This window comes from Silene latifolia, chromosome 7 (genome assembly GCF_048544455.1).
Source record: "Silene latifolia isolate original U9 population chromosome 7, ASM4854445v1, whole genome shotgun sequence".
NCBI classification, from domain to species: domain Eukaryota; kingdom Viridiplantae; phylum Streptophyta; class Magnoliopsida; order Caryophyllales; family Caryophyllaceae; genus Silene; species Silene latifolia.
The window spans coordinates 56569925-56585663 of record NC_133532.1 but is presented as its reverse complement, the minus strand read 5'-3'; positions in this window follow the sequence as shown (position 1 = coordinate 56585663).

Genomic DNA, 15739 nt, shown 5'->3' with positions numbered 1-15739 from the left:
AAGTTATTAAAGGGCGAGCCGTCGCCGAGTTCTTCGCAGAAAATCCCATCAATGACGCAGAAACAATAGATACTTGGTCATTTCCAGACGAGGATATACTCCAAACAGATGTAGACTCCTGGGACCTTTACTTTGATGGAGCATCAAACTTAAGAGGATTTGGAACATGAGTGTTGCTCATTTCTCCTGAAGGCGAGCATACACCAATTGCTGTCAAACTCGACTTCGAGGTGACAAACAATGCTGCAGAATACGAAGCTTGTCTCATTGGACTACAAGCGGCAGTGAGCTTAGGCATTAAAAACCTCCGAGTACATGGGGATTCATCACTGATCATCAACCAAGTTACAGGATCTTGGAAAATTCGAAGCGAAAGCCTCGCACCTTATCAGGCTAGAATAGACCAAGTCGCTCAATTCTTTGATCACGTAATATACCTACACCTACCTCGGGAAGAAAATCAATTTGCAGACGCTCTTGCGAAACTTGCATCTTTGATTAATATGCCAGATCACATGGTGGAAATGCCTTTGTGCATCGAACGACGGTCAGAGCCGGCTTATGTCCACCAAATCACCGATGAAGAGGAAATCGCACAGGAACCCTGGTTCCAAGCAATCCTGAATTTTAAGCTTAATGGTACCTATCCACCAGATATGAACAAAAGGGGACAACGTGCTATACGCCTACTCGCTTCCCAATACGTTCTCATGTAAGGAGACTTATACAAAAGAACACCTCTTGGTGTAGTCCTACGTTGCCTTGATCATTCACAGGCACGAAAGGTGATGGAAGAAGTCCACGACGGAGAATGCGGTCCTCACATGAGTGGGCCCATGATGGCAAAGAAAATCACACGTTTGGGGTATTATTGGACTACAATGGAATCCGATTGCATCAAATATGTAAGACATTGCCACAATTGCCAAATCTTCGGGAATGTACAACATGTCCCTCCTTCATTGCTCTATACAATGACCTCTCCTTGGCCATTTTCTGCATGGGGAATTGACATAATTGGGAAGATAACCCCAGCCGAAACAGGAGGTCAATGTTTCATCCTAGTAGCAATTGACTATTTCACCAAATGGGTAGAAGCAGCTTCCTACACTAGTCTTACAGCTAAAAATGTGGCAAAGTTCATACAAAACAACATCATCTGTCGATATGGTTGCCCACATGAGATCATTAGTGATAATGGATCACATTTCCAAGCTGAGACCGAGCAGTTGCTAACCAAATACAAGATTAAGCATCACCACTCTTCGCCCTATAGACCACAGACTAACGGCGCGGTAGAGGCGACAAACAAGAATGTTGTCACGATTCTCAAGAAAATGATTGACAACTATAGAGATTGGCCAAGCAAGATACCCTTTGCTTTGTGGGGGTATCGTACATCTGTTAGGATGCCCACTGCGGCTACTTCTTTCTATTAGACATACGGCATGGAAGCTGTGCAACCAGTCGAACTAGAAATACCATCCTTGCGTATTTTACTCGAAAGCCAAATCCCGGAAGCCGATTGGAAGAGGGATAGATATGAAGAACTCATCCTCCTGGATAAACGCAGACTACACGCCTTGCATAATATGCAAACATATCAAGCACGTATCAAACAAGCTTTCAACAAAAGGGTTAGGCCAAGAAACATCAAGGAAGGAGACTTAGTACTCAAATCGGTTAGAGCTCTTTTACCTGTCGACCCACGGGGAAAATTTAAACCTAATTGGGCCGGACCTTTTCTAGTCAAATCCATACTCCCAGGGGGGGCGGTTAGAATCACTGACCTAGACAGGAATGAGTTTTCCAACCCAACAAACCTTGACCAACTAAAAGGATACTATGCCTAGAATAGGAACAAAAACGCGCCTCGCGTAACCCCACGTGTCGCTCTTGTGGCACTAAATAAACGGCCCCCGGCCAAGCTGAAATAAGCTAATGTCACTGTGCTCTTGCATTTTGACAAATTTGTCATCCTCGTATCATCAAATAAACTAAATTTGCACCTTCGGACTAAGCAAAAGCTCATGCTTATTTTCTAAAGTTCATTACAAGCTCTTGCTTAGAACAATTATTCTTTTACATTTACTTGAACTACGCGCAAGGGTTTGATTTCTTTTTTTAAGTGAATACGTAGGCAATCCTTCACAGGATTCAACCCGTTATATCTAAAATGTAAATAGAAGGACATTTGCATTGCATTTGGAATTCGACAAGAATAATAAATAGAAAATCACAAAGGTTTCATAACCATTTAACCTTTTTATTTCCATTCATTTTCTAATAATAATAGTAAGCTACATAATAAAAATAGAATAGGTTAGGATTCTAAAAACCCCACCTTTTTATTACGACAATAAATAATAATAATAAATAAAGACTCGCGCTATTCCTCCATCTTCCCCTTGCCCTTGTCATTCTTATCATATTTCTTGTCATGACCTCGAGCCGGACGCTCTTGCGCCACTTCAGACCTAATAACCAACGGTCTTTCTCGAGGCCTAGCTTTTCCACTCTTGCCAATCACCATTTCCGCGACAAGAGTAGTCTTTGGTTTCTTCGAAGGATGAACAACTTGAAACCCGGCTTCTTCTTCTCCCTCTGTCAGATGCTTCTCTTTCTCTTTCTCTACCTCGTGCACCTTGTAGTCAACAGGCTCGCATTTCCTCAGTCTCTCGCGCTCTTCCGGAGTAGTAGCCTTTCTCCATCTCAGATAAGAATCCGACACCCACAAGGCATTGGCGGAGAAATTCAAGAACCACATGTTTCTTTGGGCCAATTTAATGGCCCACTCTCTTCGGCTCTCCGTAGTAAGCGCCATAGCAGTCTGCGGGACGGTATCGAGCTTCGGGATCGTCTGTTTCAGCCCAACTTGTCTCATCAGCCTTTCCGGGAAGACGCACACCATAAACTCCAATCCAGGAATGCGCACGGACCTAGTGGGATCCAAAGAAGACACTCCAGTGACGGATTTGAGGTGCCACCACGGTACGACCCACCTAATCAACGGGCCATCGTCGCTCTTCAGTTTGTTTTTCCAGTAATCACAGACCCGAGTGAAGTCCACCATGTACAACCTCGTCCTCATCGCAATCGAGCGAGCATGATAGGAAAGCACATGAACTGGGGGCTCGATCAATCGGAGCCGTTCCATAAGCCAAACCTACCAAAAGCGGGTATTAGACATCGAAAAAAAAAACAAAAAAACGAAAAAGAAAAAAAAAACGAAAAAGAAAAACGAAAAGCGAAAAAAAAAAACGAAAAAAAAAACGACAAAAAAAAAAGAAGAAAAAGAAGAATGTCTTTTACCTGCAGAATGACGGGACTTCCCAAATACGGTAGATCGCGGTTGGATTTCCTATTATCCAAGCCCAAAATAATCTCTCCTAAGCATAAGCAAGCTGGGCTCCTGCGCAGCTCCATTTGCTCAACAAGGCCCAGAAGACGGGGATCACCTCTCAAGTCTTCATCAACATGCCCTTGGAAGACATACACATGCAACAAGCAAAAGCCAAATGCCCTCCGCCTAGCAACATGAGAAATGGTGGGGTCGGCCCTGTTGATGAATCGATCTATGAAGTCCAGCATTCTCACGCCTTTCGAGGTCACTAGACGGTCCACCTCAAGTCTAGTCAACCCAAGCAAGTCTCTAAATTTGCTCTTGTACCCTTGTGAAGTAGAAGGAATAGCAGGCAAGTGTTCAGGATCCCACCCACCAATAGCAGCAATTTCTTCAGGAAATGGGCAAATATCACCTCCAGGGAACGCAAAAACATGGTAATTCGGGTCCCAATAGTCAAGGCAAGCATCCAAGAACGGGTTAACAACCTTGATGAGTTTTAAACTCAACAATGACCCAACATTATAAGCACCCATATCATGTTTCTCCATGTTCGAAAATTCGTTGGTCCATTCCTTCAAGCGGATCTCCAAAGTATTCATGATGAGAAAATTTATTTTGAGAATTTTATGTAATTAGACGAAGAAGAGATGGAAGATTTGTGTGAATAAAAAGCTCCATCGACGTTTCTATTTATACTAATTCCTGTTTCCAAAAATCCGTCAGAGCAGAACACCTTGGGAACAGGCGCAGCACCTGCCGCGCCTCTTCAAAGGGACGCAGCTCATGCTGCGCCTCTTCCTCAGCTTCACTTCTGTGATTTTCTGCGTTGGATCTTTCCTAATTCCATGACGAATAATTTCCTATTCCTACGGGTTATTATTTTGGTAAATACGTGAAGATTACCATGTTTCAGGTTTCCTAGTTTCGCGGGCACGCATTTCGAGGCGACATCGACATTTTTGCCATTTTATCACACTTGTATATTTTCATTTTAGGAAGTAATTTTCATTTTAATTCATCATTTTAGAGAATAATTTTCGTTTTAATTCATTTTAGTTTTATATTTCTCATTTAATTCATTTATTTTACTGAATCTCAACATTTATATATTAATTTCAATTTCTTAATTTCATTTCTACATTTCTAACTTATAGATTTCTATTTTTTTCTTTTTTTAGGGGGTAACCCTCCCTACCGTCCAGTCATTTCCGGCAAAATTTTTGCATTTTTTGCATTCTTTTGAGTCACTCGTTTTGCGCTAATTAAGGCCATATGTATATAAAAATGTATGCTTTGCGTGTTTTCTATGTAAATTTCGGCAGCATGACGGCGTAAACCGTCATCTACCAAACCTGTTCAAAACTAACCTGCAGATATAAGCAACACAACCCAGCAGAAAAGGCACTCAGGCCGTCGTATATACACCAAACAAAGGAAATGTACAACAAACTGGGGGCTCGAGCCCCAAACAAAGTCCAAAAATGTCCAAATCAATGTCCAAATGTACAAATGTACAAAATACGGCCAACAAACAAAAAAAAGCTACACAAAACTACTGCTGGTCGCCCTCCAACTCTGCAACTCTTGCCGCAAGTACGACAATCTCGGCGTCCCGAACCTCGAGCTCCCTCAGCAAGCGAGCTGTCTCCTCCCGAGACTGGGTCAACTCTCGCTCCAGCTCGCGGTCACCCTGTAAACAACAAAATTGGCTCATGTAAATCGTTTCAAGCAAAATCGGAAAATCAAAAATCATAAATGAAATAGGCGCAAGGTTCATACCTGACGACCTCGACCGCCGACAAGTGCCTCGACGGCAGTAGCTCGCAGCCGGTTGGCCACCCTCCACAACGCCACAAACCGAGGCGGCGCAACCTGCATTTTCAAAAAGAAATTTTCAACAATTGAACAAACTCAATCAAATGTGTTCTTACACAAAAGTTATACAAGTTAGAGGCTCACCCTCCGAATCAGATGCTGCCAGTCGTCCAGGCCAGCATCCGTCACAGCTATGTCAAAGTCACGCAGCTTGGAGATCGTCGTCCTCCCGGTCGCGTCAGTGTACTCGAGGGTCTCGGGGTACTCTGGGGGCTCGATGTTGGAATATGTGTCCTCCGACAATAATGCGATCACGACTGTTGATCATGATGATCACATGTTTAAGTCTCATCAAAATGAATACAATTGGGAAGTAATATTGTTACTGTCAACTGGTCAACATATATCGGTAATGATTGGTGACTAGAGTTTGACATTCTTTGTCGTGTGACGGTGGTGATCGATTGACCCCTAGGTCATACCTAAAGGGCAACACTCTTAATTGATTATTTAATTAATCGTATAATGTTGCGAGTTAATTAAATTACTTGAAAATTGACGGACGATTTTGGAAGTAAAATTTACGTATCATATTGAAATGTGATTTAATAAGATACGGTCTGAGTAATTGAATTGTATCATTACTCGGATGAAATAATTGTTTAATGTAACAATTAAATTGGATGAATTGTTATAAATGCAATCAGTTGTAATTTATAAATGGTAAAATATTTTGGCACAAGTAATTATAAAATTACTAAGTCGATTTTTGTATGTGACGTATTTTTGATAATACGTTGATTTTTAATATGTTAAAAATACATAACAAATTTATGTCACATATGACATGTGACATATTAACAATTGACAAAAATAATATGGAATCCATATTATTGAGTGGGCCGAAAAATAGAGGGATTTAAGCTAATTATATGTTGTTTGTAATTAGTGGAAAACACAATGATTAAAGGCAACCCTAGCCATGCAAGCCTATTGTTCCTTGTGAAGAACAATTTCTCCATGCATTGGCTCCCCTTATGTCCTCCTCTTACACGGTTTGGAGAAGAGCAATGCCATCATTGTTTTTCCTATAATTTTCACCTAATAACACTAAAATGTTTTAGTGTATTCATTCATTCAACTCATCCAAAATACAAGTTCTAGTGAGAAGAAAAATCCTCTCTTCTTCTCTCTTAAAAACCGAAACAAATAAGTGTTTTATAAAAGTTTTGGTTCAATTTTCTACCTTTGATTAATATTATAACTAGTATTTGTAATATTAATTATATTAAGAGGAGCCTTGGGTATAATACATAGGGAGAGATCTTACACTTAGATCTTTGTTCTTCCATTGGAAAAGCTCAAGAACAAGAAGAGAAAGGTGATCTCTCTTGTGCCCTAATAGCCGAAATCTACTATGTAAGGACATGATTTCTCCTCTATTTATATTATTGTTTGCATGCATAAGATCCGTAATTAATTTTATGACAAATTATTTAGACATATAAGAGTATGTTAACATGTATATGAATCTACATTTCCTTCAATCGGTATCAAGAGCCACGGTTGTTTGCATGCAAATTGGTTAAAAGTTTTTCCAAGTTATATGAATAACAAATAAAACTTGTAAAATTTGTGTTATTATGATATATCACGAAATTATTACATGCATGTTAATATTTCTGGTCCTAAAATGTTTTAGGATATTTTGGTTAATTTTTCGGATTTTTATTGTTCATATTTTACAATAATGGCATTTAAATGTGATTTTATGAGTAAAAATGTCATTTTTGGTCTAAAATTAGCTATACTTCGAATTTTCACTTGGTTTTTGGATATGTTGTCACATATATTATTTTGAGATAACCTGTAAATTTTCATAATTTTTGGACTTATTATGCTCGAAAAATGAATTTTTCATTATTAAATTCGGATTTAAGTGAAAAATAGGTTAATATGAGTTAAATTTCGAATCTGGTCATAGAAAATTAATATGTTGTCACATGCAATTTTACAAGATGTATGTAAAATAATTGGCTATAAAGAAGTCTTTTTGCATGATTTATGAATTTTTGAAGAAAAATAGCATAAATAGTGACATTATTAGTTGAAAATTAATAAAACATAATCTATGACTTAGGAAAAACGTGTAATGTTGCATCTTATCATATTTTTCAGATCTAAAATTGAAAAGTTAATGAAAATAATTTTTCCATGTTTTTATGATTATTTTATTAAAAATCGATAAACCGCAACATTGTTTTTCCGGAAAAATTTCGAATTTTTTTTTTTAACCTAAGATTTTGAACATTATGAGTGTCATGGAATTTTTCCAGAATGTTCATGAATTTAAATTTTGAATTTTGAATTTAATTGAAATTTTTAGATTTATTTGAAGTTTAATGGCTTATTTTTGTAATTTTTGGTCCATTTATGAACAATTTTATAAATAAAGGTTAATTATGGTCAAATTATTAGTGAAGACTATATTTTGAGTCCTAAGAGGTTAGGGTAATTAACTTATGCATAAATATGAGTTTATGTATTTTTGTGATTATAAAATGTTGAAATCACGCAAATCCGTAAAAACCGAGTAATACGATATTGGCTAATTAAAAGGCGATTTAGCATAAAAAATTGAGCATGTTCATACATATTATAATGCTGCATTTTCTTTATGATTGTCATAATTTTAATTTATGTAATTTTGAATTATGTAATTTTACTTAGTATGGCCTTAGATTTTAATTGGTATTTCCCGAAATGTATGGGAATATCGATTCGGTTGTAATTTTATTGTGATCTCGTATCACCGTTTTGTAATTTAATAGATTTATTTTATTTTAGTTACAAATGTATAATAGGAAATTATGTAATTTATTATGTAATTTTATTCATTCCGGAGTTTCCAAAAGACGGATTTCTTCAAGAATGGCGATACATAAAGACGGTGTTACCTCAAGATGCGTACCACAACCGAAGTTCAAGGGACCAATGGAGTTGGTTTCCGAATATGTAATAGATTAATAGTTTTTCTATTTTAGGAAAGGCCATACTAGGATTTATTTACTTTTATGCTTGCATTTTATTTTATGTCACATGCATCGCTAAATCGCCATAACTAAACATGCATTGTTATTTTATCGAGTATATCGACCGTGTCAATTCGAATTATCGTAGTTCACCGCTTTAGTTCACTTAAAACGTGATAGATAATAAATTGACATGACCTCTCGCTAAAACAATTAATTGAGACATAGCCTTACCAAAGAGTAGAAACCATGAAAACCTATTTCGTGAGGGAGTGCACTCGGCCACACCGGGGTACAAACCTTGTTACGTAGGGGAAGTGGGTGATAAATGTCTATCCACCGAATTCATGTTGATGAGGGTTTCATCGGCCACACCGTGCCCAAGTTAATGTGGGTTTGGATCATGGACACATTTATTCGAAATTTGGATTGGACTCAACAAAAGTTTTTCGATAAGGGTTTTATCGGCCACACCGTCCCCTTGTTGAATGTGTTTTGGGCTATAGATAAATGTTAATGTAATATTATCGACCAAGAGTTCTAAAAGTAGAATCGATTAAAACGTTAATCCACCGAGTTATATTGATGAGGGTTTCATCGGCCACACCGTGCCCAAATTAATATGAATTTGGGTCTTGGAATCATTTATCTAGTTGGGTAGAGGTCACTAGAAAAATGCATAAAACTTGTTTAAATCATACATTTTTACGAGTATTATTAAAACGACAATTGTTTTACTCCTTATATTTTGTTTTGTAGACCACTTCTTTTTCATAACAAATGGCAACACCAACTCCTAATGCTACACCACTCGCTACTTCATCTTGGCTCCGATCCTTTATGGATCGATGTAAACTTGAAAAGAATGGGTCAAATTTCTCCGAGTGGGATGCCCAACTCAAATTAGCCGCCGAAGGTGACGACAAGCTTCGTTACCTTACCGAGGCCTCTCCACCCGAACCCTCCACTAGGTCCACCGCGGCCACTAGGGAAGCCTATGAGGCTTACCAAAAGGAGTCCGCCGCAATGAAAAATGTCTTAATATTTGCGATGGAGGCGGACCTCCAAAGGAGAGCCTTTAAAATGGGCAATGCTAATGAGATTTACTCCAAACTTGTGACCATGTTTTCACAAACTCCGCGGATCGTCCAATATGAGGCGGCCGCGGCATTCTTTGATCTCGACTTCAAAGAGGGCCAAAAGGTTAGCCCTCATGTGCTCAAACTCATGGAGCTTGTCGAGACCTTGAAAATTCAAAAGGTTGAAATCCCCAAAGAACTCATCGTAGATAGGATTCTACACTCCTTGTCCAAAGTCAAGGCATATGTGCAATTCCGGGTGAATTTCAACATGCAAGACAAGGATGTGTCTCTTGAGGAGTTGCACAAGTTACTTGTGCAAGCCGAGAGGGACATGGGGATAAATGTAAACCCTCCCAAGGATGTGCTTAACATAAGCACAAAGAGTAAGGGAAAGTTCAAGAAGAATGGGAGAAAGGGCAAGAAGCTAGCTCCCACATTCACCAAAGCTAAGTCTTGTGAAGCTAGCACTTCCAAAGTCAAGAAGGGTCCTCTTGACAAGTGCCATTATTGTAATGGCATGGGACATTGGAAAAGAAATTGTTCCAAGTACCTTGGTGATATCAAAGCTGGAAAGATCACTCCAGTAGGTAAATGACTAACCTTCTTTTATGTTTCTAAATTCAACTATGGTATTATGATGCAAAGTTGTGATAATGTATCTCCCTTTTTATTGTAAATAGGGCCTCCACCAAGCAAAGACAAAGGAAAAGAAAAACAAGCATGAGAAACCATGGAGAAGCTAAGGATAGCTTTTATGGAGCTTTGTTTTTCATTGTCTTATTTTAAGTAATGTTTTGGATTTTAGAACTTTAAGTTTCCGTGTTCGACATGGAAAGGTATTTTGGATAATGGTTTGTATTTTGGATGTTGGTGACTTGGTTTGCAACCCAAGTCACCCGTTTTATCATTTATCCTTTATGTTCTAAAATTTCATCTTTAAATGCTTGCGTTTTGAAACATAAGATTATTCACTTAAGATGATCTAATAGACAATTATAATGACGGGTTTCATTATATGTCCACATGCTTAAGGCTTGTGTATGATCATTTATGAAGCGATTTTGAGTCTATGAACTCTCTTAAAGGAATGTCAATCACCAAGAACTCATATGAAATCAATAACTATTAGTCTATCTATGAGATAGTTCTCCTTATACTTCAACATCATTAATTTGTGTCTCATATGCTATCTTTGAATGTCTAGTGTATTCATTCTAAAGATAGAGTGGGAGAAAAATGAGGACACAAGGCAAGATAAAATTGTGTACTTGTGTAAATGTAGATCTACACAAGAGAAAATGATTTGAATAAAGGTATATCTATTTACATAGTATGCCGAATAGATGAGATCTATGGTCTCAAGTTAGTTCTATATGACTAAAGAGACCAAGTGTAGTAATCATAAGAGTATATTCTCAAGATAACTACGCGAGGAGACCAAAAGAAGTTTTGGATGAAAATGACTAATGCAAAGTCTTAACAAGTTTTTGACTAAGTTCTATATGATAAATTTTGACCAAATAGTTTCAATCATGAGTTTTACTTAAGAGCCTAAATGAATCAAAGTAACATACTAGTTGTAATCAAGATTAAGTTGCAAAGATTTGATATACCGATATCCTCAATTGCTAAAAGTTAAACCATACAAATGTCATTGCTTAACCTCCCTATGAAATGGTTAAATTTCCTTCCAAAAGGGTATTTGTGAAGGACGTATTCTAGATATTGTTTATGTTTGAATAATGACATTGTTACACATCATTATGACATGAGTGTGTTGGAGATTCAAAACCTCTTTCCGTAAGGTTAAGAAGAGACCACTTCAAAATAGGTATTTTGAAAAGATATGATGGGAACATATATGGTTTTATCCTAATAACTTGGCAGTGCAATTTATATTTCAATTCTTGATATATTCCGATTGAGAAGTCAATTTCGAAATATGTAGAATTGAGTGGGAGTTAGGAAATTCTCATGTGAAGACATGGAATTTAGTGGGAGTTATCATCTTTTGAATTTTACGACTCATCACTCATTAAAGAATGACGAGCTAATGCCTTCTTTCATAAAGAAGCCTTTGAGTTTTCAATTCTGGATGAAAATGGACAATGATGAATCCAATTACATCAGGGATGTTGGATTAGTATTAAGAGATACACATCACATCAACATACACATAGGTTATTCATATGAATGAAAATGGGATTACCATTAGCTTGATCATGGTAGTTCATTGAACACGAGAACGGTTGATCTCATGATTATTAGTAACTAATGTTTCCGCCATTAGAATAATCATGTACATGTCCAATTTTGAATCATATGCATAAGAGCAAGATGATTGGTTGGTGAGCCATAATAGAAACGTCATGAATTCTCAAGTAGAATCCGATGAGCGATTTCAGTGCTTGTCGGAATATTCCATTATGTGATAAGAGGTTGCACATTTTGTAGAAGATCCGAGCACATATAAGGATTTATGAGAATCCCAAATCTTTCAAACTTGAAAAGAGAAATGAGAAGTTTTGGAAAGATGCTTGGTTGAATAAGAGGTTATTCAAAAACAATCTTTCCTAGTTAAGCTAGGACTTGTGAGAAGTACTAAGCTAATAATCTTGTCAACTATTACAAGATTCTACAAAACATATACCTAGTGCATTGTGTGTGGATAGGAATACTTGATCGGTACAAGTTGTATTGTTCATCGCAAATTCGTTCGTTATGAAATGATCGATAAGAAAGTTCTTTCAAGTTAAAGAACCAAAACCAAGGTCGAGGACCTTGATGTGTACTTGGTAAAATTCATGGTATGAGAACATGAATGTGAAGGAAATTGCAAGTGTAAGAAGTTTGAACACATGGACACATGAGATGTTAAACTTCTATTGCAGTCAATAAGTGTTTACACTTATGATAAACATCACAAGGTTGTAATATGATTTTGACTACCCGAGTGTGATGTCGACATTTGTCGTTTGAGTTATTATTAACTCACTTTGAACATTGTTATATCCAAACGGGTTGTAGAGACAATTGAACCCCGTTAAAGTGAACATGGATTAACATTGTTTTCGCCCATAGTTACTTATATGAGGTGACGTCTCGAAGTGACTAGAGTGTGATGCGATTGATGGCAAGTTCAAGTGCCATAGAGTCATGTGAGATGACTAGTCGATCACATAGGCAGACTGTTAGGAACATTTTGTCGGGCCTAATGACCGCTTATAGAGTTCTGGCAAGTTTATAGAGCCTGGTCGTGGCGAGAGCTACTATAGTATTCAAATGAGTCGATTCTTTTGACTAAAGACTATTCGCCTAAGATGGCATTGTTTCAGATTAACTTTGATTTGTGTTACTACGACCTTCGTAAATGGGGTCAAATGGGCATATTTTGGGTTATGATGGTTGTGGCTAGTCGAAGGGAATGAGTGCGATAGGAATTGTCCACCCCTTGTCAGGGTTATAACAATATCTCAGGGCCACTCGAGGAGTAATGAACTGGAAATGCGTGGCCACGCTCGGAAATTATCTATGACAGATAAATCCGGTCAATCAGTTATTCTCCGGATCGAGGAAACCACTCTCGATATGATCACTTGCAAGTACGACCTGAAAGACACCTTGCATTGAGTGGGAGATAGTAATAGGACAAGAGAATTGGTGACGCACACTTGTCGAGGACAAGTGGGAGATTGTTGGAATATGTGTCCTCCGACAATAATGCGATCACGACTGTTGATCATGATGATCACATGTTTAAGTCTCATTAAAATGAATACAATTGGGAAGTAATATTATTCTTGTCAACCGGTCAACATATATCGGTAATGATTGGTGACTAGAGTTTGACATTACTGTCGTGTGACGGTGGTGATCGATTGACCCCTAGGTCATACCTAAAGGGCAACACTCTTAATTGATTATTTAATTAATCGTATAATGTTGCGAGTTAATTAAATTACTTGAAAATTGATGGACGATTTTGGAAGTAAAATTTACGTATCATATTGAAATGTGATTTAATAAGATACGGTCCGAGTAATTGAATTGTATCATTACTCGGATGAAATAATTGTTTAATGTAACAATTAAATTGGATGAATTGTTATAAATGCAATCAGTTGTAATTTATAAATGGTAAAATATTTTGGCACAAGTAATTATAAAATTACTAAGTCGATTTTTGTATGTGACGTATTTTTGATAATACGTTGATTTTTAATATGTTAAAAATACATAACAAATTTATGTCACATATGACATGTGACATATTAACAATTGACAAAAATAATATGGAATCCATATTATTGAGTGGGCCGAAAAATAGAGGGATTTAAGCTAATTATATGTTGTTTGTAATTAGTGGAAAACACAATGATTAAAGGCAACCCTAGCCATGCAAGCCTATTGTTCCTTGTGAAGAACAATTTCTCCATGCATTGGCTCCCCTTATGTCCTCCTCTTACACGGTTTGGAGAAGAGCAATGCCATCATTGTTTTTCCTATAATTTTCACCTAATAACACTAAAATGTTTTAGTGTATTCATTCATTCAACTCATCCAAAATACAAGTTCTAGTGAGAAGAAAAATCCTCTCTTCTTCTCTCTTAAAAACCGAAACAAATAAGTGTTTTATAAAAGTTTTGGTTCAATTTTCTACCTTTGATTAATATTATAACTAGTATTTGTAATATTAATTATATTAAGAGGAGCCTTGGGTATAATACATAGGGAGAGATCTTACACTTAGATCTTTGTTCTTCCATTGGAAAAGCTCAAGAACAAGAAGAGAAAGGTGATCTCTCTTGTGCCCTAATAGCCGAAATCTACTATGTAAGGACATGATTTCTCCTCTATTTATATTATTGTTTGCATGCATAAGATCCGTAATTAATTTTATGACAAATTATTTAGACATATAAGAGTATGTTAACATGTATATGAATCTACATTTCCTTCACTCGATGCCCGCCGCCTCGACCTCCTGCAAAGTCAAATGGTTCTCATTAATCGATGATCTTTCATCATAATTCTCAAAATCAAATCAAGAGGAAGAATAAAAGATGCTCACCACTATCGGCCAGTACGCCAACCTCCCATAGAAGAACGCCGAGTAGTCCTCGCCAGGAAGAAGGAGGGCGTCACCACTGGCACCAGCCAAGTCCGCCTCCCTCTCAGCCTTAGAAGGCTCCCTGAACATCGTCCTGGGAGGATCGACGGGAACCGTCAACATGTCCCGAGAGCACTGACGAGCCAAGGGCTCGCCCAAGTACCACATAGGATCCATCGACGTCCTCAAGAGCAGTGGGCTCGAGCTCCTAGGTCGATGGACCTCAGCCACGAACGGAGGCGCTCCAGGGTACTCCGCCCAAGGTCTGGGCACCCACTGTGACAAGGTAAACAAGGAATCATTCCTATGATCAATTTAAAAGATAATATAAGAAGCACATGAATATAAGTAAGATACTTACGCTGTCCAGCTGAAGAGCGTTCATGTCCCGCCGGTAGACACTGTGAGAAGAACGCTTGCTCTTCGTCCTGCACATCACCCAATCCCTCACCACGGGATAGGCCTTCTCCAGCGGCTCCGTCCTCTTGGGCGCGAGGCCCGGGAAGTAGGAGTACACTCACGCCTGTGAAACAATATATTTAATAATGATCTTTCATAATTTGACAAAGAGAGGAATTGATTTAAGTCCGAATAGAGGTTCATACCTCCAGCAGTAGTCCAGGCCCGACAGCGCCAGGAGAAGTCCCCATCTCCATCACCTTCGGACGAACCATGGCCCTCATGAAGGGGATGAGGACCGCAAAACCAGCAGTGACCCAGTCCCAACGCCCTAGGGAACTCAGGTCAGAAAGGAAGGGAAGAAGCTTCATCGACAGCCTCTCGCCCTTGTCTCCGAGGTAAATCGAAGACAGGAACCACCAGAGCCATAAACGAGCCCTCGCTCGGTGACAGGAGGAGGAGCCGTCTCCCTCCCGTCAATCGTCACCGCCGGGATCTTTCCCGCAAAGTAGTCTCGAACGTAGGAGCCGGGTATCGAACCCGCAGATCAGTAAAGATTCGACGACAAGTTCCGGCCCGATCAATCTCCTCGCCTCGGCCGAGTCCACCCTCTTGCGCGTCTCCGCCACTCCACCTCCCTCGGTCCCCGCACGATGCACCGAGAAATCATGTCGTACTCCTCCAGAGTGACTCCCACCTTACCGAAAGGCATGTGAAACGTGGAAGTCGTATCCCAGAATCGGTCCAAGAAAGCGCGGACCAGGCTAAGGTTAGCCCGCAGCTTCCTCTTCGCGATATCCCTCCAGGCCTGCACCAAAGAACCGAACCCTCCACGCTCGATCATGACCCGCTCCTCCGCCGACAGCCGCTCGTAGTGCTCCATCGCTGTCGTGTAACCCGAGAACGACCTGATGTTCCCGGCCTTCTATTGTGATTTGAAACAAAAGCTATCTTT